The sequence below is a fragment of the Ambystoma mexicanum genome, chromosome 2q, assembly GCF_040938575.1.
Source record: "Ambystoma mexicanum isolate Mex_15411 chromosome 2q, UKY_AmexF1_1, whole genome shotgun sequence".
In the NCBI taxonomy this organism is placed as follows: domain Eukaryota; kingdom Metazoa; phylum Chordata; class Amphibia; order Caudata; family Ambystomatidae; genus Ambystoma; species Ambystoma mexicanum.
The window spans coordinates 978,280,323-978,302,364 of record NC_090924.1 but is presented as its reverse complement, the minus strand read 5'-3'; the positions used below and the strand labels follow the sequence as shown (position 1 = coordinate 978,302,364).

The following is a 22,042-nucleotide window of genomic DNA, read 5'->3' as shown; positions in this document are numbered from 1 at the left end:
CACCAATGTGCCCCCAACACCTTCCTCCAGAGCCACACCAAGATGCCCCGTCCAACTTCCCAACCCACACCTAGATGACCCATGCTACCCTCTAGGACCACTCCCACTGTGCCCCATCTCTTCCTCCAGAAACACACCCATGTTCACCATCCCTCCGCCCAGATCCACACCAATTTTCCCCACCACCTCCCTCCAAAGCCACATCAAGATGCCCCTTCCAACTTCCAAACCCACACCTAGATGACCCATGCCACCCTCCAGACCCAATGTGCCCCATCTCTCCTTCCAGAGAAAACACCCATGTGCCCCCACCACCACCCTTCAGAGCCACACCAATGTGCCCCACCACCTCCCTCCAGAGCCACACCAAGATGCCCCGTCCAACTTCCCAACCCACACCTAGATGACCCATGCTACCCTCTAGGACCACTCCCACTGTGCCCCATCTCTCCCTCCAGAAACACACCCATGTGCACCATCCCTCCGCCCAGATCCACACCAATTTTCCCCACCACCTCCCTCCAGAGCCACACCAAGATGCCCCTTCCAACTTCCCAACCCACACCTAGATGACCCATGCCACCCTCCAGACCCAATGTGCCCCATCTCTCCTTCCAGAAACACACCCATGTGCCCCCACCGCCTCCCTCCAGAGCCACACCAATGTGCCCCACCACCTCCCTCCAGAGCCACACCAAGATGCCCCCAACACCTTCCCCCAGAGCCACACCAAGATGCCACGCCCAACTTCACAACCCACACCTAGATGACCCATGCCACCCTCCACACCCACTGTGCCCCATCTCTCCCTCCAGAAACGCACCCATGTGCACCATCCCTCCGCCGCCCAGATCCACACCAATGGGCCCCCACCACCTCCCTCCAGAGCCACACCAAGATGCCACGCCCAACTTCACAACCCACACCTAGATGACCCATGCCACCCTCCAGACCCACTGTGCCCTATCTCTCCCTCCAGAAACACACCCATGTGCCCCCACCACCTCCCTCCAGAGCCACACCAAGATGTCCCTTCCAACTTCCCAACCCACACCTAGATGACACATGCCACCCTCCAGACCCATGTGCATTATCCCTCCGCCCAGATCCACACCAATATGCCCCCACCACCTCCCTCCAGAGCCACACCAATGTGCCTCGAACACCTCCTTCCAGAGCCACACCAAGATGCTGCATCCAACTTCCCAACCCACACCTAGATGACCCATGCCACCCTCCAGACACACTGTAACCCATCTCTCCCTCCAGAAACACACCCATGTCTTCCCTCCCTCCCCAGACCCACACCAATGTACTCCAACCCTTCCCCAAACCCGCACCATTGTCTCTATCCCTCCCCAGACACACACCACTATGTCCTTTCACTCCCTCCAGACCCACACCAATGTACCCCCTTTCTCCAGAGCCACACATGTGCCCCATCCCACCAAACCCACACCAGCATGCCCCTATGCAACCATTCAGACCCCACCAAGATGCCCAACCAATCCCTCCCTCTAGTCCAATACCATAATGCCCCATCCTCCCTCTAAATAGCAAGATTCCCCTTCCCCCTTTCAACAGATGCCTGTGTGCCAATCCCGAATCACACGCGGGTAGCCCTAGCCAACCTCCTCTAAAACCATCCATCCTAATAATCACACGCTCATGAAACATTAAATCACTCTATTAGCCCCCGTTGATCAGTTAAACACCATCATACACCGTCTCCCTGTTGCTTTTCTTAGGCCTCCATACCTTTCATGTTGAATAGATGAGCATGATTTTTTAGAATAAATGTAATTTCCCGCTCCTCTCTCGAAATCGGGGGTCTTGCAGGAACGTTCACGGTATCCGGAAGAAAATGGCAATTGTATTTAAAGCCAAGAGCACACAGGTTGCTGCTGTTCCTGCAACCTGGCAGGCAGAGCCGTAGAAACATTCCCGCCGTCGCAATGAAAATACCCAACATAAACCCTGCAAACAAAAGGCTGGCAGGGTCACCGGAGAAAATGCTCACCCCATCCGCTGCAAGCAAAAGGCTGGCAGGGTCCGGTTGCACTTGCACCGGCAGCAAGAGCGTTCAGAATTGCCGCTCACTGAGCGTGATCCGGTAGCACTTCATTGCTCCGGCCGGAATCACAGAGATGACATCAGGATTCACTCGAAGAAGGGGGCGGGCCGTTGCTATGGTCCTTTTCTCGGATAGGAACTAGTCGCTACCCTGAAGTTGCTCCGGAAAACCTTCATGGCTCTGAAAAATCACGATGACGTAATAAGTCACGTGAACAAGAGTAGGCGGGCCGTTGCTATGGTCCGTTTCTTGAATAGGAACTAGTTGCTACCGAACTGAATGATGTATCTCCGGAAGCCCCTGTGACACGCAGTCAGGTGGTCCACTTGTTCCTGTCTGCTTCCGGCGTCTACTCATATCATTGTTTCCTAGCAACTTGCGAATAACACAACTTGCAGGGGTGTAAAGAAAAATACGTTGGATGATTCCCCCTGTTACAAACTTTGCAGGTTTTTGTTTCCATTATATAGTACCCAGACGTTGCTGGTACACGATTGCCAGTTTTAGAATTGCTGCTTAGGGTTTCCTCCAGTTTGTATTTCGTTGTTGTCATTCACTTGATCCCCCCCTAATGTCAACTGTTTGTGCACTCATCCTCTGGTGCTTCCGGTGCTGGTGGCGGCGGTATGTAACGCGGGTGTTTTTGGAAAGGACAGATGTGTCTTCTTTTGTAGCTTGCGCTGTTTGTCTGCAGGTGAGAGGATTCAAAGGACCAGTTGGTTTCATGGTGTTAAATCTTCGCCGTACATTTGTCTAGGAAAAATTAAACTGCGTTGTTCTGGTGTTCTTTTCGCATTTTTGTTCGGGTCGTAATTAGTCCCGCTCACGCCTGCAATGTATTACCTGCCTGGTATATTAAGAGCAGAGCAATCTCAGTATCAACTGTATGTTGCGAAATGTGTTCGCCTATAAAGGTGCATTACCCTCACGTGCTAGTACTGAAGGGTTTTCTTCATGTTGGCTCCACGATTTCCCCACGTTTGGGTACAAAATGTAGGCGCAATCCTTCAATTAGGACCCCATGTTAATCTCTTAGAGGGGGGGCCCATAGACGTGCACTTTTGTGCAAAAGCCCCCTTATGCAAGATTCCTCATTTATGCTACGTGGTGGGAAAGTGAGGAATAAAACATGCGAAATTGTTTTTACCCAGGGCTGGGCATAGCCAGCCTCAAAATGTGTGCGGGGAGATTGGGGGGGTTTGAAAGCTGGTAGTGGGTGCAGCAATCAAACACACTGCACTGTTGAACCTTTCCCTTGAGATCAAGAGGCTAAATCGCTATCACTCCTTCCTTTTGCCCATACCATGCATCCTTTATCCCAATTCGTAGCCTATTTAGTTATGCTAATCATTAAAAGCATGGAGCATCTAAAAGCCGGTCAGCTCAGTAAAGTCTTTGGCTTGATCATAGGGGTTCGTCTGATATTGCCTGGGCATGCTTTTGTGCTCTGCCACTGCCCGTTTGCTGCTGCCATCACGTTAATGATTGTACTTTAATCGTTAAGTAAAATCGCCTCTCTCCAAGGTGAGACATTTGCAGGCTCTTGATGTCGCACCAAGGATGGGCATCATAGCTGCAGGATTACTTTAGACCTCCCTAGCCAGGGGCTGGCGCCCCCACGCTTTTACCCTTCACTTCTCCAAAATGTTGGTGGAAATGTGTAAATGCTTACTTTGCAGTCAGCATTTGCAGTTGATTTCCATGGCAATTGCTTACTTTTACCAGGTAGAAATTTCAGGTGGATTTCATAGGAGTCCATTGCATTATGCCAGTAGGAAAATCCATGCTGGCGTTAAGGCAACTTGATGTGTAGGGCCAAGCAGGAAATTGGGGCAGACTAGTTATGTCCTTCGCAGTATGCAGCTCTGCCATACAAATGTAGCAAAACGAGGCACATTGGAAAAATGGCAGTGATCACATTTACTACAATTTTTCGAGATCGGATTCACATGGAAAATGACCCTCTGTGTCTCTGCAGGGGGGCTTGCCATGTCCATCTTTTCTGTTATTTCATACTTTTTGATTAGGATCTCCTGCAGCCCCCGGTTTCCCAAGGCCACGCACAAGAAAGCAATCCAGGCCTGTTTTTACTTGGAATTCTCGGACTTGCAGTTGTTTTGAACTTGAAATGAAAAAAACAAGAAGTCCCAGAATCCAAAGGGAAAAACAAGAATTAATGGCCTTCTCGCGCATGGCCACAGGACACTTGAGAGTTCCGGGCCGCAGGTGAGTATATGACATGCCAAGTATCCTGCAACTTGCTGCATTCTTCAATAAAGGGGGCAACATTGGACCCTCTTGCATAATATTAAGAGTTTCAGCTTTGCATCCAGCAACCACTTTGTTCCTGTGTGGCTACACTGAGCAGAAGTAATAGGCAAACTGTATGTCTTTGCTAGCACTTATGTAACCAAGATGCCGCGCAAGCACCTATGTAACCAAGTAAGCCTTCTTAACAGCGCCGCGATGCCCGAGGGCAGTTGTGCGCAGGTGCAGGGATACAGCACAGAGCGGTTGGGCCAGTCAGACCATTTTATCTTGACCTCTATTGCCCCTGGTTTGCTCTCTGCTGTGGAGGATTCTGGTGGAATGGTGTGGGCTCGACTGTTTTGGCGAACTGGACCAGGGACTAGTTTTGGAACAGAAAGGCAAAGGGACATGGCATCTGAAAAGGAGAAGACGAAAAGCAATGTGGGAGATACTTTGTTACCCCTGAGCTGGGCAGCAGAATTTGGATAGCCCTGTGCCACAGGACTCTGTCATGGCAGCGCTGGGGCACATAGAACAGTCTATGTCACGGCTGGAGGGATAACTCGACAAATTGACTGAGAAGGTGGCTCATTTAGAGACAAGGACCTCCACACTGGAGTTGAAGACCACTTCGACAAGCAGTGCTTGCAGGCCCTCCCTCTAGTCCAGAAGCTGGGCTGTAAAATGGACTCAGCGGTGAAGGGTTATAAGGTGACGGATAACAATTGAATTTCTGAAAAATGCACTGAGGGCACCACAACTCTGCGTTATCGGTCTCCCACAGGGTGCAGAGGGGGAGGACCCCCATGGACTTTTTTTCGACATGGCTACCTGAGCAACTCAATCTTGAGGTGGAGGGCAACCCTATCTGTCACCAGGTGCTATAGGCTCAAATCAGCAGGGACCAAAGCGGACCAGGGGGCAGAAGTGGCCTCACGCTTTTGGTGTGCCTGAGTGATTCACGTGATAGAGACATGATCCTGAAAGCCGCAGCCAAGAGAGTGGTGGAATACCAGGGCCCCAGGATCCACCTGTTTCCTGATCACTCTCCAGCCACTGCCAGTAAAAGAAAGGACCTTTATGTCACAAAGAACGTTTTTTTTCTTTAGCGAAGGGTTAAAGCGGGCATGCTCCGTCCAGCCAAGCTCAGGGTGAACCTGAAGGGGAAAGAGTACCTCTTTTGGGAAACAGAAGGGGCAGAGAAACCTTTGAAAACTTTACCCACTGCAAAACTGTCGGAAGGGGACACTGGATGAAGGGTTTGGTGCCAATGGATTACTAAGTCGTTTATCCTTCCCTCATGTATGCTGGATCTCTTCCCACATAAAGTGATTGGTCTCGGCTCGGCTATATATGGAGGAATGTTACTGCCCCCTACTCACCTAGTGTTTGGTTGCTTTTGAGGCCTCTACCTCGTATGGTTCCTCATATTGACTGGTGTCACCCTGACAAGCTCTCCTGGACATACTTTGGGTGCCACTTGCTCATGGCTTTAGTCGCAAGAGTTAAGACACTTGTCCCCCTCCACTCCTATTGAACTTGGACTGTCAAGGTCGCTACCCTATAAGACTCAGCTACTGCTCTTAATCGCGGTTGTCCAATGTGGGTGCTCCCTACTCTTTCTTTTTACTTTTGTATTTTTTTTTACACGGTTAAAATAAATACATACATTAAAAAAAACATTTATTGGACGTTTGTCCTCTTGTAGACCGCATATATTTTACAAACAAAGATGCATATGATTTGTTTTTAGTTTACGTTGTTAGGATGCGATTTCCTAATCACGTATTTAAATGGGAACGTGATGGATTCCAAAAGTGGTACATAATAGAGAAGAAACCAGGGCAATGGATTTAGGTAAAAATAATATTTACAGAGATATGGATGCTAGTTGGTGACTCAGGTCGGCTGCCATATTGAACGGGCTGTTTTTTACAGGAGCTGCAGAAAGAGATGGCTTTACTCTGAAACGTGCTTGGAGCAAGAGAACTGCGTTGTAGACTGCATTATATTATACAAAGGATGGGGGTTCTTGCAGGGACCTTCAATAAGCAAGGAGGACAGTAAAGGGTGAGGAGCCTATGGGAACTGGATATTTGTTTTATTTATGTGAGAAGGCAGTGGTGGAAATGGAAAAAAGTTGGTGGGGGATCCCATAAGGGCCGGGGTAGGGGTGGATTTGGGGGCTGGGGGGCGTTGACCGAGGAGGCGGGGCTTATAGGGGGCGGGGCTAGCAGTTTACCTTTGATCAAAGGAAATGTCCAAAATAATAGTTTAAACAGGAATATCAAACATTCTGGCACAAAAGGAATGAATGGCCATGTGCAACTGTGGGCCACTTTTGCATTGGAGCCGAGACAACTTTATGCCCCAGTCTAACCCTGGCAGTCAGTATGCAGATGCATAACATTTTCCCACAGCATCACTCACAAACCACATTTTTACTCGGAGTCAGCACACATTAAAATTTGGCGTCTACAAAATGAAGCACATCACATAATAATATATAACGTATCTGATGTGCTGCATTTTATAGAGGTCAGATTTGAATGTGTGCTGCCTCCGTGTGTCTCTCTGGTGTTTGTTCTTATACAAATAAGTATAACCAACTAAGAATAAACACCAGAGAGACAAAGGAAACGGGTGCACAATGAAAATGAAAGCACCCGAGCGGAGAGCACAAAATGGCAAAAATGCTCTGTGCAGTGTGCACAGTCCGCTTGTATGGTGGTGGGGGGGCAGATTAGACTCCGGGCCCACCAATTGGGGGCTCAGAGATCTAATCTGCCCCGTGCGAGCACTGTGCTTGGCAAGGAGCTGTTCTCCCCCCCCCCCCCCCCCCCCCCCCCGCCGGCCGTCGCGGGTGCTCTGTCTCTCTCTTTTTTTTTTTTTTTTTAGTAACCCAGCACAGAGGCACAGAGCATGGGTTTGGGGGCTGACTCTGCCCGGATCCCGAGATCCGGCTACACATCTGGTGCCGGAACTCGGATCCGGCGAGAGCCGGCCCAATGACCAGCGCTGTGATAAGGGATACACGTGGGTCGAATCAGCGTTGAGACGGACAAGACAATGGCTTCTACTGGATAGAGACAGATCGAAGACGGATCGAAAAGTGATGAGTGCCAAAGTCAGCTCTAGGTGGTTGCAGCGGCTCAACAAGTACCTTGAAGCAGGCTACATTTCATGTGCAAAACACACATTTTAATAATAGAAAACTCCGAAAACAAATTAATACAAAAATAGTGGTTTAAGTTTGGCTTAGGGGCTGGGCTATCAAAGTTCTGAGAAACGAAGTTACACAGGTTTTCTGAAACCAATCAATTTATATTAAAATGTTTTTATTGGCATTTATAGTGTACGTTAACAATTTGCTTCTTAACTTGTCATCATTGTCATGAATTTATGTAGAGGTAAGTTAACAACAAGTAACCTATTAACAACAACAAACAGTCTTCAATGCTAGCTCTACTCATAGTGGTACTCGACTCTCTGTTTAAAGAAGCCCTGGTGTGCAGGGCCTCGCCAAAGTTGTTGGGAGCCAGATGGTGTTTATCCGGATTTCCTCGTTTCAATAGCACAGCTCTTAACGAGTTCCAGACATCCCAGGTGTGGGCGCGGTTCATTCATGGGGGTTTATCATCTGATGGGTGAAACATGTCCCAAGTTAGTATTTTCCAGGCCTCATATGCAGGGCTTGCCTCGTCTCCTGCCTTAGCCACCCCAAAACCCCATAACCTTGTTTCTGCCCCAGTCCAGTCTTCCAGCTCGCTGTACCATTTGGCATATTGCGTGCCCCCCGCCTTTTTTCCACGCCATTGCAATGGACCTTTTTGGCCAGCACACATGCCTAACATGTCTGAACTTGCTTATTCTTGGGTAGGCGCCCAGGAGGTGTTCCATCGGTGTCCATTTGTACCAAGCCACTCTAGCCTTTCTGCAAGCTTGTTCTATCTTGGCCCAGAAACGTACCTTCGGACACCCCCAGAACATATGCAATCTTCCTGCTCCCTCCGACCCGCACAAGGGACACAGTGGATTTGGGTTGCTGCTAAATTTGGCTATTCTACTCAGCGTCATGTAGGTCCAATGCAGGACACTTAGTTGGATAAACCTAAATCGGGCATTTCTTGACATTTCCCGGGGGTACATTAGGATCCTCTCCCATTCCTTCTCCTTTATGCCGATTCCCAGGTCTGCCTCCCACCACTGATTCAGCTTATCCCTTTTGGGGATGGGTCTGTCTGCCAGCAGGCTATAGAGCCTGGACACTGGCTTCCATTCATCGCCCAAGTTGTGGAGTAGCGTTAGTACTGGGTCTGCCTCCGGGTCCTCTGGCCATTCTTTCCGCTTCCTCCTTGCTACCTTCCTGATCTTCTGATACCATGGGAACTGGCTGTTGGGCAGTCCCTCTTTCTCACCCATGGATTAAAATTCCCTGCAAATGCCCTCCTCCTATGCGTCCCCTAGGTGTAAATGCTGTACCTTTCCCATTGCCTTACATTTGCCAGGTCTGCTTTGACTGCACAGACATCAGCTGCAATCGGGGTCTCGGGTGAGTAGGGGTGTTCGCGTTGTACCAGTTTTAGGGCCTTGCCCCAAACCCTCCTGCCTAATTGTACAATCATTGGGGTGTTGCTCAAGTACCTCAGCAAGACCCACAGTGTTTCTTTTAGGCGCACAAGCGCTACTAGCTGCTTTATCAGCTTTGTCTCCGAGGTGGCCTCATCTGCAAGCCACTTGGCCACGAAGCTGAGTTGTGCTGCCAAATAATATCTCTCGAGATCTGGCAGCTGGACCCCCACCCTCCTAGTACGGCAGCATAAGTGTAGTCAGAGATAGCCTGTGTCTGGCGGGACCCCAGAGCAGCTCTCTCAGCAACGTTTCCAATAGACGAAAGAAAGAGGCCAGAATGTAGCAGTGAACATTATGGAAGAAGTATAGGAACCTCAGTAGGACTATCATTTTAATAATGGCGACCCTGCCCATCACTGACAACAGGAGTTTAGACCAAAACCTCATGGACTTTCTGAGTCCTTGCACCACCAGTACAGTGTTGCCGCGATGCGTTAGTTCAGGTGTGTGCCAGACATTCACCCCCAGATACCTGAACGAATGCAGCTGCCACCGGAGCCTGACCTTCGGGAGATCCTCCTCCGATTTCTTCGCCAGTCCCGCCAATGGGAATATGCAAGACTTCTCCCTGCTAAAGGAGCTCCCTGACACTGGTGCAAAGTTCCCCAGCACTTCTAAGATCACTGGTACATTAAGGCGAGGGTCCCTTTAAATACAGCAGTACATCATCTGCTTATAAGGAAACAACGTGGTACACTCCTCCCACTCCGATACCTGCGTCAAAGAATTGTTTCCGGAGGTATATTGCTATAGGCTCTGATCCCAGAATGTAGAGCATTGGCGACAGCGGGCAGCCCTGTCTGGTGCCCCTTTGGATGTCCCATGGTGCTGACAATATTCTTCCAGTCTTCACCCTAGCCACCAGTGCTTCATAGAGTATTTTAATCCACCCAATGAAGTGCTTGCCCAACCCAAACTTCCTCATAACGGCGATCAGCCATTCCCAATATATAGAATCAAATGCTTTTATAGCGTCTAAGGTGATTACAGCATACTGTTCCTGCGAGTCTGTTGTTTGCACAATGATATGCTGCAGCCTTCGTAGGTTTATTGCCGTGTTAAAGCCTGGTATGAACCCCGCATCACCCCGCTCACTATACTGGAAAGTATAGTGAGCGGGGTGTTGTGGGGGAAAGCCCTGCAGCTGCCCAAAAAAAAATAAAAGGAAAAGGACCCTGTGACGCCGGTTCCCGATCATGGAAGTGAAAGGGAACCGGCGCTGCAGGGACACAGCGCGATGGAAGGAAAGGTAAGTAGGGGGGTGTGGGTGAGGGTGTGTTGTGGGTGTGGGTGGTGTGTGTATGTATGGTTTTCTATTGGATATTCGCATGGGAAATGTAAAAACATTTGTAGTGCGTACATTTCCCATGCGAACATTTCTGTTGTAGATTTTTCTGTGATGAAAATATCACGCATATTCGTTCCTATGCATGTAGGTGCCCATCCCTCTGACATTCCATGTCAGGACTTTCATATCAGCCGCCATTGCTGCATAGCGTAACCCAGTTTTGCTCCCCACCCTCTCTTTGCTTCCACCAGATCATCTCCCCCTTCCACTTCAATCTCTGCCCCTTACGTTTTGCCATTCGAGTGTCCTTTTCCCCATTATACCAGTTATTGTGAAGACCTTATAACAATTTAAACAACAACAAACCAAAATTAACCAACTGCTCCCAGCAGTTGCACTGGACAGGCAACACTCCGGTGCCCCCGCTCCGTCTTGGCCCATCCTGGTCTTCGTGTGCGGGTCGTGTCAGGTCAGCAACATGCCGACAGTGGTCCTCTTGCGGGGATGCTCCTGTTGGCTCAGGCAGAGTATACCAGCATCCCCCCCGCCCTTCATAAGATCTGTGTCCTTGCTGCGGTAGGTTTGTGTGTCCATAGTAGTGTGCTGTTTCGGGTAGCCTGCCGAGGCGCCGCAGTTGTCAGACGTTCCCCTTCTTTACTTTAGTTTAGGTTATTTATACCGCACTTCCATAAACCCGTAGGCGTAAGGGCGCAGACAAGACAAAACACAAGACAAATAACACGAAGCAGCCAGGAGGATAGGATCATGTCAGCCACCCAGAGGGGTCAAAGATTAGGCTTCTTAGCAGAACAACCAGGTCTTGAGCTCCTTCTTAAATAGACTCAACGAAGGCGACCCTCTCAAAGAGGCAGGTGATGAGTTCCATAATATGGGAGCAGCGCCAAAGAACGCCTCCTCCCCCGAACCTTCTTCGTTTTGCATTTTGGTAGGAACAGAAGGTTTTGGTTACTGGATCTCAGACTTCTGTAGTTGGGTTTGTCCATAATGAGATTTTGAAGATAGGACGGCATAGTACCCATTCTACATTTAAATGTGATTACCGATAGCCTGAAAGTGATACGTGCTTTCACAGGGAGCCAATGGAGGGCCCGTCGAGCCTCCGTTACATGTGAACGCGCGGCTAGAACTGTGACGACTCTAACTGCACCATTTTGTGCAATTTGGAGTCTATTGATGGTGGCTTTATTAGCTCCTGCCAGGAGACTGCAGCAATAGTCAATTTTGGCACCTATCATTGCCCGGGCAATAGCTTCCGCATTGTCCTGGGAGATGTACGGTCTGAGATAGGCTAACATTTGATATGATATATAGCTAACGTTACCGTCGATCCCACATAGGATTTCATATTCAGAGCCTGGTCAATAATAACTCCTAAGATTTTGACTTGAGGAAGTGTAGAGATATCGGTGTCCCCTAACTGAAAATGCTTATAGGCTGGGTCCAGCTTGGCAAGTGTGCCTACTGATCCCACTATCATAAATTCGGTTTTTCCTCGATTGAGCGCCAGATTATTCTGCATCATCCAGTGTTCAATAATGGGAAAAATTCTATTCAATTCCTTTTCATCTTGATAACACCCTGTGAGTGGCATGATACATTGTGTATCATCTGCGTAGTTAGAGAATAGGACCCCTTCTTGTTCAAGATGAGCAAAGAAGGGGGCCATAAAGATGTTATAAATGCACAGTGACATGCAAGCGCCCTGCGATACTCCAAAAAGCACAGGGATAGGCGGAGGCATTGCGTCATCTGCACTGACCCTACTGACTCTATTTGAGAGGAAAGGTAGCATCCATTGAATTGCTGCTGATGAAAAATGTGCCACTTCCTTCTTGTCTCCGTAACTCGAACTATGTAACGGCTTCTCCTTCCGCCATATTGTTATGTTCCAGCCACATGGTGGCTGCCGCCGGGGTCTCCAAGAAGATAGCTCTTTGTTGGGGAGGATTCTCAAGAATGTGCTTATTTCCCCTACCTTTTGAGACCTCCAGCAACTTTGCTGGTTTTCTAGGATTTTAATTTTTACCTGGAAAGAGTGTGAGCCTTTTTTCCCACTCTTTCATGTATTTTGAGTGTTTTACTTTTGTGTTCTTTGGATATGGAGTTTTAAACAACTCCATATGCATCGTCTTTTTCTTGTGTGTCACACAGCACCTTCAGTGCAGTGGCACAGGGGTGTCTTTCAGACTCCCCCAGGTTTAAATACCTTCTTTGGGACTGACTACTGTCTCCCAGAGCATGTAAAGTTAAATTGACTTTACCAGTCTTTTTAAATTTACAGAACCAGCACACACTATTTTCCTATAGAGTTCTGCATGGGTTGTCTAGCATCCCCTATGTCTAAACACTCATGTAACAGTCAAATGTTATCCTTTCCTCTTGAAATGGCTGGTGGAGTGGTTTTAGAACGAACTACCATGATTTTCCCCGGAACACCGGTAGCTAAAAATCGGTTCAGCCATTTATTCCAATATGGCGCCCAAGACCTATCTGTAAAAACAGACTCCGGTCAACTTTTTTCGCCGTTCCTTTTAGGAAAGGTCCTTGTGTTTGTCTCTGTGTGCCAAACCAGTTTGGTCCCTTTGTTCGTTGGCCTTTGGCAGGCTTCAGTGCTGAAGCTCTCTTCTGGCGCCTGAGTGTCTGGGGTGGACAGGATGTGAGGGAGGTGCCCGAAACTCCCTGTGCTTAGTCTCCTAGGAGACCTGAATGCACTCTGGCGTGATTTGCTGGCTGACTGTCCGGCAAGGACAGCCACCCTGCTGGGTGAGTGACAGCTAGGCTGGAATGAATGCGAGAAAACTGTTTAAAAGCAGGTCTCTGGGACTTGGAAAGCAGAGTCGACCACTGGAATGAAAGAACCGAAGACGAGCTGAAAGGAAGATGACTGCTGCAACTCCTGGTCCACCTGTGAAGACCTGCTGCGGGTCCGAATTGCCTGAAACTCCCTCGACAGAGAAGCCCTTCAAGGACGACATCTTCCCTTGAGCTCGTGGGAACAACCAACTCGCAAGCCACATGGATACCGTCTCTCTACTGGTCGAATTTTCTTCAGAGTGCTGTTGAAAAACAGATCGCCAGTGAGAAGGATACCAGTTTGTGGACTTTAAGGCACTCGCACCTTAAACCAATGTTTTGCCAAGCTTGTGGCCTCTTCCCTGGGCAGTGCAGGAACCTCCCGACGTCCTCCTTGTCCCCACGACTGAAGCTCAGGACAGCGAGATCTGCAGGAACTGCCAGGAACAACTGCCTCAGCTACAGCTTTTCTACATTCTAAGGTACTGTGCAAGTGCAGTAAAACAATCCTTTCTGCCGCGTGAAAGTTTGTGAAACTTTCCCAACTTTAGAGGCTTGTTCTCCCCTAAACCAACATATAACTTTTCTTCTGGCAAACACTTCTAAGAACATTGGCAAAGACTTAACCGTTTACTACCTGAACTGTGCTATCCTATCCAATACACTGAACCATTGACTTTGGCCCAGGCATATTGAATTGAATTGCCTGTTGTAGTGAACTGAAACTATTTGTCCTGCCTATGAAAGTAACTGCTTTGATTCTTATAACCTTTCGTCTTTCTACCCCTTTTGAAAGTTACTGAAGTGCCATTTTGCTCCCACTTCAGGGGAGCCTAACTTGTTCAGAAACTTATTGGTTTAGTATTGTAGTGTATTATTGTGTGATATTGTGCTGCTTCTTACTAGTGGAATGTTTTTCAACTGACTGTGTAATTAAATGTATATTCTTTTACCAAGAAACCTTGAGTAAATGTGTGTTTGAACCACTGTAATTGCAAGTCCTTTGTGTAACATCTTGTACTGCTCACATCCCTCTTGAGATAAGTCTGGCTGCTCAGCCATTGCTACCACATAACTGTGTAGTACAGGCTTGTACTAAAGGTCAAATTGTACTTGCACCCGTAGTCTTAATTGTGTGTAGTGTTCCCAAAGGGTACTGCATGTAATTCTGCCTAACACTCTACCCTTGTACAGCACTTTGAGCCTTGACGGGTACATTAGCATGTAATTGAGGTTTAGCTGCCGTAGGCTGGCCTTGATTGGGACAAAGGAGTTCCTGGCTCTCTGTACCGCTGGGGTGTAGTCCGGGTATATAGCAATTCTGGCATTATCTCTTCTTATTTCCCCTCCTTCTCGCAAGTAGCACTGTATAATTTCTCTATCCTGGAAGTTCAAGATCCTTGCTATCATTGGTCAGCCAGGTGGTGGCCTTTTTTCTAGGGTTCTGTGGGCACGCTCCACCACAAAGCCCTGTGAAAGTCGACCAGTGCCGATCTCCTGCTGTAGTAGGGTTTCCACAAAGTTTGTGGGGTTGGGGCCTTCCATCCCATCAGGGATGCCTAGTACGCCCCTCAGCATCCTCCGCCCTCTCTTCCAAGACTTTGCTTCTCCTCTCCAGTTCCTGCACTCTGGATTGAATATCTTTCAGTGCTTCCACGGTTTCTTGCTGCCCAGCCTCCGTAGCCGTTACACGCTCGGAGAGGTTGCGCATGTCCTGATGTATCACTTGCATGTCTGCCTTGACCTCCTCTATTTTGGTATCTGTGAAGGAGCGCAGCCCAGCAATGGCCTCCAGCACCTGTTTGTCTTTGTTGGTTTCATCTGGGGTCGCCTGATCCGAGCGAGCCTCGTTAGTGTTCTGCGTCTGGTCACACAGTTTGGCTGCTGCAAAATATTCCATGATTGTGGAGTTGATTTTCTTTTTAGGTGTTAACATATCCTCGAGTGGTGAACTAGGGTAGTGCTGGCCGATAGGGTTGATGCTGTGACCTGTTAGGCCCTGTTTAAGTGTAAGGCCACCTGTCGAGTCTGTGTCCAAGCCTAGGCCTACGCCTGTGGCGTCCTCTTGTGTTCCAGCTATTGCGTGTTTGACTTGGTGGACAGATGGAGTTGTGTGCCCAGTGGTTGCTTCTACCCCAAAATTCGCTATGCTCAACTGAGTGTCACATGCACTTATCGCTACTATCCATGCCTGCATAATATGTAACTTCTTGTAACCTGTTGTTCTTGTCTAAGTCTCTGGCGCCCAGTTACCTCAGGGTTCGGCGCTCTGTATAAATAAAGAAACTAAACTAAACTCTGCCTTCAGTCCCTTAGGCGCAGCATAATGTGTAGCGTGCTCAGGGGCAGTATCCTTCAATGGGGTACATGAATGCCCGTGTGAGTCAGCTTCCAGCGGGCCCCCCGTTCGTTGAGGGAGCGTTAGCTGACGGACTTCTCCAGGTTCTAGCTCCTTTCTTGCCCCTTTTTTGTGGCCCAGTGCCTCGGGTCGAGCCGTATTACGCGAGGGTAAGCCGTAGCGCTTAGTGCGGCCACCTCTGCAGCCAATAATTATTGGCGGTAGCAGGCTCCAGCAGTCATTTTCCCCTGTGCACCTTCCATGAGCCCTAGGTCTTTAATGCAGTTCTTGATGAGACCATGCCCCAATCAGTAATGTAAGCGGTACTCGCAGTGTGTTTCTCCCCGCTCCCGATGTAGCCGTGCGCAGCGCCCGGACGCGCAACTGTGCTATCCTGTGCTCCAACGGGAACTGCTTGCAGTGCCCTCTCCTCTGTAGCCTCAGGATCGCATGGCCCCACTTTATCCCTGTTTGTTACCTCTTGCGGCGTGGGCCTATTGCAGTGCTTCCTTCTCCGCCTGTAATTTGTGGTCGGCAGGGATCCCTTGCTGATCCCTGGAGGGTTTACTTAACCCACTGCGCCTTGCTTCTCAGGGGCTGTAGTGCTCCTCAAGTGTTGCGGTGCATGGGCTGCCCTTGTGCTCTGAGTGTCTCACGTTTGGTGCACCTCCGAAGATTCTTGGAGGTCGTTTTTGAATGCCGGGTCTTGCAGGGCCTCGATTGGCATCCTCCGCAGCGGGATCGGGGTTCTGGGGCCCGTTATATTCCATTGTACCAGTAGTGGCGAGTGGTCAAATATGGATCGCCCCAAATATTGTGCCGAGTCTATGTGGACAAGACACTCCCTGCCCGTAAGTATGTGCTCTATCCTGGTGTAGAGATTGTGCGGGGATGAATAATAGGAGTGGCCCCGCCTCCCCGGATGTAATTCTCACCAGACGTCTACCAGGTCTAGCCTTTCCAGGGCTGAGTTCAGCGCAGTGGAGGCCGCTGTAGCTCGATTTGGGGGAGGTGTAGATCTGTCTAGGTCTAGGCCATGGACACAATTGAAGTCCCCCCCCCCCATATGAAAAAGCTGTTTCTGTGATAGGTTACTTTGGTGTATAGTAGCTCTAAGTGGGCAGGGATGTTGCAGTTGGGGAAGTAGGAGTTCACTAGGCACACCTCTACCTGTTCTATGTGTCCCCGCACTATCACGTATCTGCCTTCTGGGTCTGATTCTTCCTTGAGCAACTTGAAAGGGATTTGGGGGCTGATCCACGTGAACACCCCTCGTGCAAACCTGGAGTAGCCCGCTCCAAACCCATGACCTCCCCAGCGCTCCTTTAGGTTGGTCGTGCCCTCACCAGTTAGATGAGTCTCTTGTAATAGGGCTATCTCAACCCGTTTTTTGTTAGGTATGATTTTAAACTGTTCCTACAGAGGTAGGTGCCCAAACCCTGAACATTCCAGGTTAACACTGTGATTTGCGCAGCCATATTGGTGTTGAAGCCCCTTGCAAGGGCGGCCGCCCACCACCCCCTACACGCCTCTGAGGGACTACTTTACGATCCCTCCTGACAGTCCGGCTGGTGGAATCTATTCCCAACGGGTCTGATGTCACCCGCCCTCCCGCACCGAGCTCAATTTATTCTGGAGATTCCGCAACTGTCCTAACTCCCGCAATTGTGGGCGGAAAAACAAACAATAACGATGAACAACTACTCCTAGCAGCCACCGTGGAATGATGGCGCTCAGGTGCCCCTGGCCATCTGATCCTGTCCAGTTCGTCTGGCATGAGGAAAGTGCTGGCAACTGGCCTGCAATGAACTTTCTGTGGGCTGGGTGTAGGTGTGCTAACTGAGCATGCAGCATAACAATAACCTAAAGAAAAAAAACATAAACAAACAACTGCTCCCAGCAGATGCCATAGGGTGGCAGCGCTTGGGTGCCCCCTCGCCGTCTGGACCTGTTCAGGTCATTCGGCGCGGGTGATGTGCTGGCACCAGGCATGCACAAGTCTCTCATGGGGTGGGTTCTAGTCCGCTGTGCGTGTGGCCCAGCGGACTCGCCGTCCGAACTGGCAATCAAGGAGACAAGGTGGCAATTGAACCTGGCGCTGTGGTCATAGGGCCGCAGCTGCTTGTGTTGTCCATTGACTCAAGTGCGATCCCGCCCACCCACTCATTCTCAAGGTGCTCATGTAATGGGTTCTTCGTCTCCGGCCAGTCCGTTGTGTTCCATCCACGTTAGCTGCAGCTGGTGTTTCCAGGAATACTGTTTTCCCCTTGTAGAGTACCTTGAGATGTGTTGGATATAGAAGCATGTATTTAAGGTTTAGTTTTCGGAGCCTTTCCTTGACTGGCACAAAAGAGTTCCTGGCACGTTGTACTGTAGGCGTATAGTCTGGGTAGATGCCAATCTTGGACTCGCCACTTTTTATTGCCCCCACTTCTCGTGAATAACAAAGTATTATTTCTCTGTCCCGGAAATTCAAACTTTTTGCAATCATTGGGCGTGGGTAAGAGCCCGGTGGGGGCCTCTTTTGTAGTGATCTGTGGGCTCTCTCCACGAGAAGCCCTGAAACAGCTGGGCGACGCCAATTTCTTGTTGTAACATGGCCTCCACGAATTCCGTCGCGTTTAACCCTTCCATGTCCTCAGGGATTCCTAAAATGCGGATGATGTTGCGGCGTGCGCGCCCCTCCGCGTCCTCGAACCCCGCCTCTAGGTGTGGCACTTTCCTTTCCAGTTCTTGTACCTTGGCTTTCGGGTTGGTCGTCGTCTCAATGGTTTTGTGGAGTCCTGTATCTGCCAATTTGCGGGCGTCTTGGTCCATCAGCTGCATGTCAGACTTAACCTAGTCTATTTTTGTATCAATGAATGTTCTCAAGGCAGCGATGGCTTGCAGCACCTGGGCATCTTTGGAGTTGTCGTCCGAGGAGTGCGGTTCTTGGCGCTCGGGAGTCTCCTGTTGCGGCTGCGTCTTTGGCTTGGCCGCCGAGAAGGAATCCATTATGGACGATTTGGATTTACCCTTGGTGGGGGACATTGCCTTTTGAAGTGCGTTGAGATTCGTCTGCTGCTTGCCGGTGGCAGGATTGAGTATCTGATGCAGTAGCACGAAATTGTGCGGGGAGGGCACCAGCGCAAAGAGGGGTCACTTCCAGTGATTTCAGGGTGATTCGATTCCTCAGGACTCCCTGGTGCTCCGTGCCGCGTCTGTTCCGCGTATCAAGGCTCCTATGGGATATTAACCAGCGGCCTTCAGTGCCTGCCGACTGAATTAGGGATGAAGCAGTTTCAGGAGTACAGGTCCTGACGCCTACTCTGATCACAGCTATGTCGATTTGGGGTGGTCTAGCTGTGGACGGGGTGGAACCACGGGTACGGTGGTCTTTGTTTGGTGAGCCAGGTGCTATCCAAATGTGCTGTGCCGCTGCACTGTTGTGCCCGGTGTGTGACCAATGCACCAGAGCGCTCGCAATGCGTCCACCACTAGTCCGCTGTGCTAGTGACCTGAGTAGGGAAGTAAGGGCCATAAGTGAGGTTCTCGTCACGGTTCTGGTGCCTCAACGGGGCTGCAGTAGTGTCATTGGGTAGTCTCCCTCTCCGTGGGGGTGTATAGGAGCACCTTCCGCTGACTGTGTCTAGTGGGTGGACGCATGCATATGCTGAGGTGGTCACAGCCCCTCTGTGGCTGTCCATGCAGAGCGCCCGCAGATGAGTGCTCCTTCGTGTGGGTGGCCTCCTGACAATGTTATGTGTGGCGCCGGTCAACGCTGTTCTCCCCAAGGTAGAGATGTTCGGGCGGTGAGAGGATTGGTGCCCGCAAGGTGATCCACAAGATGAGAGCGTAGGGAGGAGTAGGGAGATGTCCCCCCCTCATCGTAGGCAGGCTGACCATGTGCAGTTCCCGAAATGCTCTTTAGTGGACATTTTAGTGTTGGCGCGCCATTGTACCGGAGGCCTCTGATACCAGTCGGCAGTGTGGGCAGCGTTTCTGAGCCTTGAGCTCCTGCCTTATTCACGGTGATATGGGCCGTATAGACGTGCTTAGCAGACCGAGGCAGAAATGTCCTTCAGCGTGTGGGAGTTGTGGTGTAAGTGTTTCCTCGCCCCCAACACCTCCTCACATGTGCGCCTACAGGTACAGTGCATACAGCCCTCAATGTTGGTAGTGTGCCCCCACTGCTTCTAAGTCTCCTTCCCCTTCTACAAGTTTGGGGGATGCCTCTGATGTGCCAAGGGAGACAGGGCGGGTGCGCCGCGTACCTGGATGTTGTGGTGTTGTTCAGTCATCTGTCCCAGCTGGGCTCCTGCTCCCTGGATACGCCTTGGGGCTCAACAGCAGTGTCCCGTTCTCCGCGATCTCAGCAGTTCCCCTCCCTGGACTCCCGTGGGATCAGTGTAGTGACAGTCGGGGGAGCCTTCTTTCTGTCCTGTCCCCTCACCGAAGAGCCGCCCACCGCAGGCAGCTGGCCGCGGCTCATTTGGCAGCGTGGGTGCAGGAGTTCTAGCGGGTGATGCGGGCATTCAGACGGGATTCAGGCAGGGTTGGAGGTGAAGACTCTTGGTCCGTTATGTGGTCTCTGTGCGAGCCAGTGTCCGGCGGGGCTCTGCGGGGTTACACTCGCCTCGGGAGTCCTCTGCTGACCATCGGTGCCATTTTGTGGGTGCAGGGGGTTCACTTAGGAGAGTCTCCGTGGGGACTTCCAGGGTCTTGTCCGTGTCGAAAATCACACCGGGTGGTGGGCGAGGGGTTCTTCCACTAATATCAGCATGTAGTTTTAGTAAATTTGTGGTTTAAATGCCGCAGCAGGATCATTTGCAGGATCACGGACGAGAGCTCAGCAGAGCTGCCTCCTCACACCATGTGCGCTAGTCACGACCCCAGACGAGCAACATTGTAGGGTCATCTTGACCTTTTAACCGTGAAGTGTTGATTGTGAGCAAAAGGCTCCCGTACTGTATCCCACAGAATGTACACCGGCATGACCTGCGAGGTGGATTGCAACCCACATGTTAACGTTTCTGGTTTTATATGACTGTGTAATTAATGGATATTCCTTTTCCCCCGTGACATTGTACTAGGGGGATTTGGGTCTTCCTGGTGTTAGACATGCTGTTGGAGAACATTTTATCAACCTGAGATTCACAGCCAGGATCGTCCCTAATTGTGATGTAGACCCTCCCAGTATTTAGGTTTCAACATGGTGATAAGATGGAGAAGGATATTTAACAGGTTCTTTTGACATTCTTTCAGCCTGTGCTTTGGAGGCGCCTGTGGTCATTCCAAGATGGCCGCTGCTTTGGTGTGACGCTTTCGCGCATGCACAATGGTTGTTGCCATGGTGACTTCTGCTACAAGGGGTTGGGAAGTGGTCGTGGGAGCTGCTTGGAGATGCCGAAGGAAGGTCGCAGTCGGCCGGTCTCCTGGGCTCGCTGGATGGTGTTTTGAGTGGAGTGGAGGGGAGTGTGTGTTTGGGGTGCGGTAGCTGGTGGTGAGCGTTGGTGGGGGCGTTTGTTTGCGGTGGGGTTGCTGGTGGTGTTGGATTGGGGGCGGTCGGTTGTCCTGGGCGCGGTGCGAGGTAGTGGGAGCCTCGCCTGAAGCGCATGTGCAGGCATACAGGCCGGGGTCCCGCGTGTCTGCGCGCGGGTCTCCGGGGCTCGCTAGTTGGTGTTTTGAGTGGAGGGGTGTGTGCGTTTGTGGTACGGTAGCTGGTGGTGTGCGTTGGAGGGGGGTGTTTGTTTGTGGTTGGGTAGCTGGTGGTTTGTGTGGAAGTGTGGGCTGTGTGTTGATTGATTGGTGGGTGTGGTGCACATCATCCTTTTGGATGGGGAAGCGCCTACGTGGGTCCTCCCACGCTTTCGTTAATTAAGAAGAAGAACTTCTGCTACAAACACGGCCGTTGGGCCCCCGACTGGTACTTCCGGTCTCCTGCCTCACACTCCGCAGATGTAATGCCCATAAGTAAGTGAGAGGGAAGATAGCTGTAATGCAGCCTTACTTTGACATTTTGTCTTTGAAATTGTAATACCACGAAGCGCTCAAATGCGCACAGTAACTTTGCCATGGTCGTTATGGTAACAGTTTGTTTCCTATGCGGAGGAGCTTGGACTCTCGGGCCCACGCGAGTGCTTCGGTACCGTGGTACAGGATATATATATAATGGATGGTAATTACATTTGATAGTTGAGGCTTTCATGGGCACATGTGGCATGGTTCCCGTCTGGCAGGGACATGTGCAATACGGCGCTGTTGTCCTTCTGAACGCAAGCACTTATAATATTACAACACCATGGGCCACTCATGATTGATTTGGTGTCGCAAGGTCCATGACTTGGGGATTCAGACTAAGAGACATATTGGGTTTTTGTTGACAGCTATATCTCAATAGGATACCACAAAGATTCTTTGAAGAACTTCTGAAAATCCGGCAAGTGAGTGTCGTTAGAAGCTGGGTGAGTGCACTGGGTAATCCTATACAGACTGAGTTGTGTGTCTTGCTTGAGGTACCGGTATAATGCATTTTTTTGTAGTTAAAATCTTAAAAGTAATATAGTATCTTCTCTTGTAGGTCAGACTCACTCCTGACTATGAGTAGAGGTTAGTTACGAATTGTCTTGTATCTGAATTTTTAGCTAAACATTAAGGAGAATGCCCC

General features: G+C 50.1%; 1 protein-coding gene across 2 annotated transcripts in view; it reads left to right on the top strand.

Annotated features, from left to right (window-relative positions):
• The first annotated feature begins 2,394 nt into the window (after positions 1 to 2,394).
• Positions 2,395 to 22,042, top strand: part of ULK4 (unc-51 like kinase 4) — a 2,742,936-nt gene continuing 2,723,288 nt past the window's right edge. The window contains exon 1 of one of the 2 annotated variants that reach the window (XM_069648276.1): positions 2,395 to 2,523. The gene's annotated coding sequence lies outside the window, so the exon portion shown is untranslated. Of the gene's footprint in view, positions 2,524 to 2,682; positions 2,769 to 22,042 lie in introns of those variants that run through there. The other variant, XM_069648275.1, reaches the window with a different exon arrangement.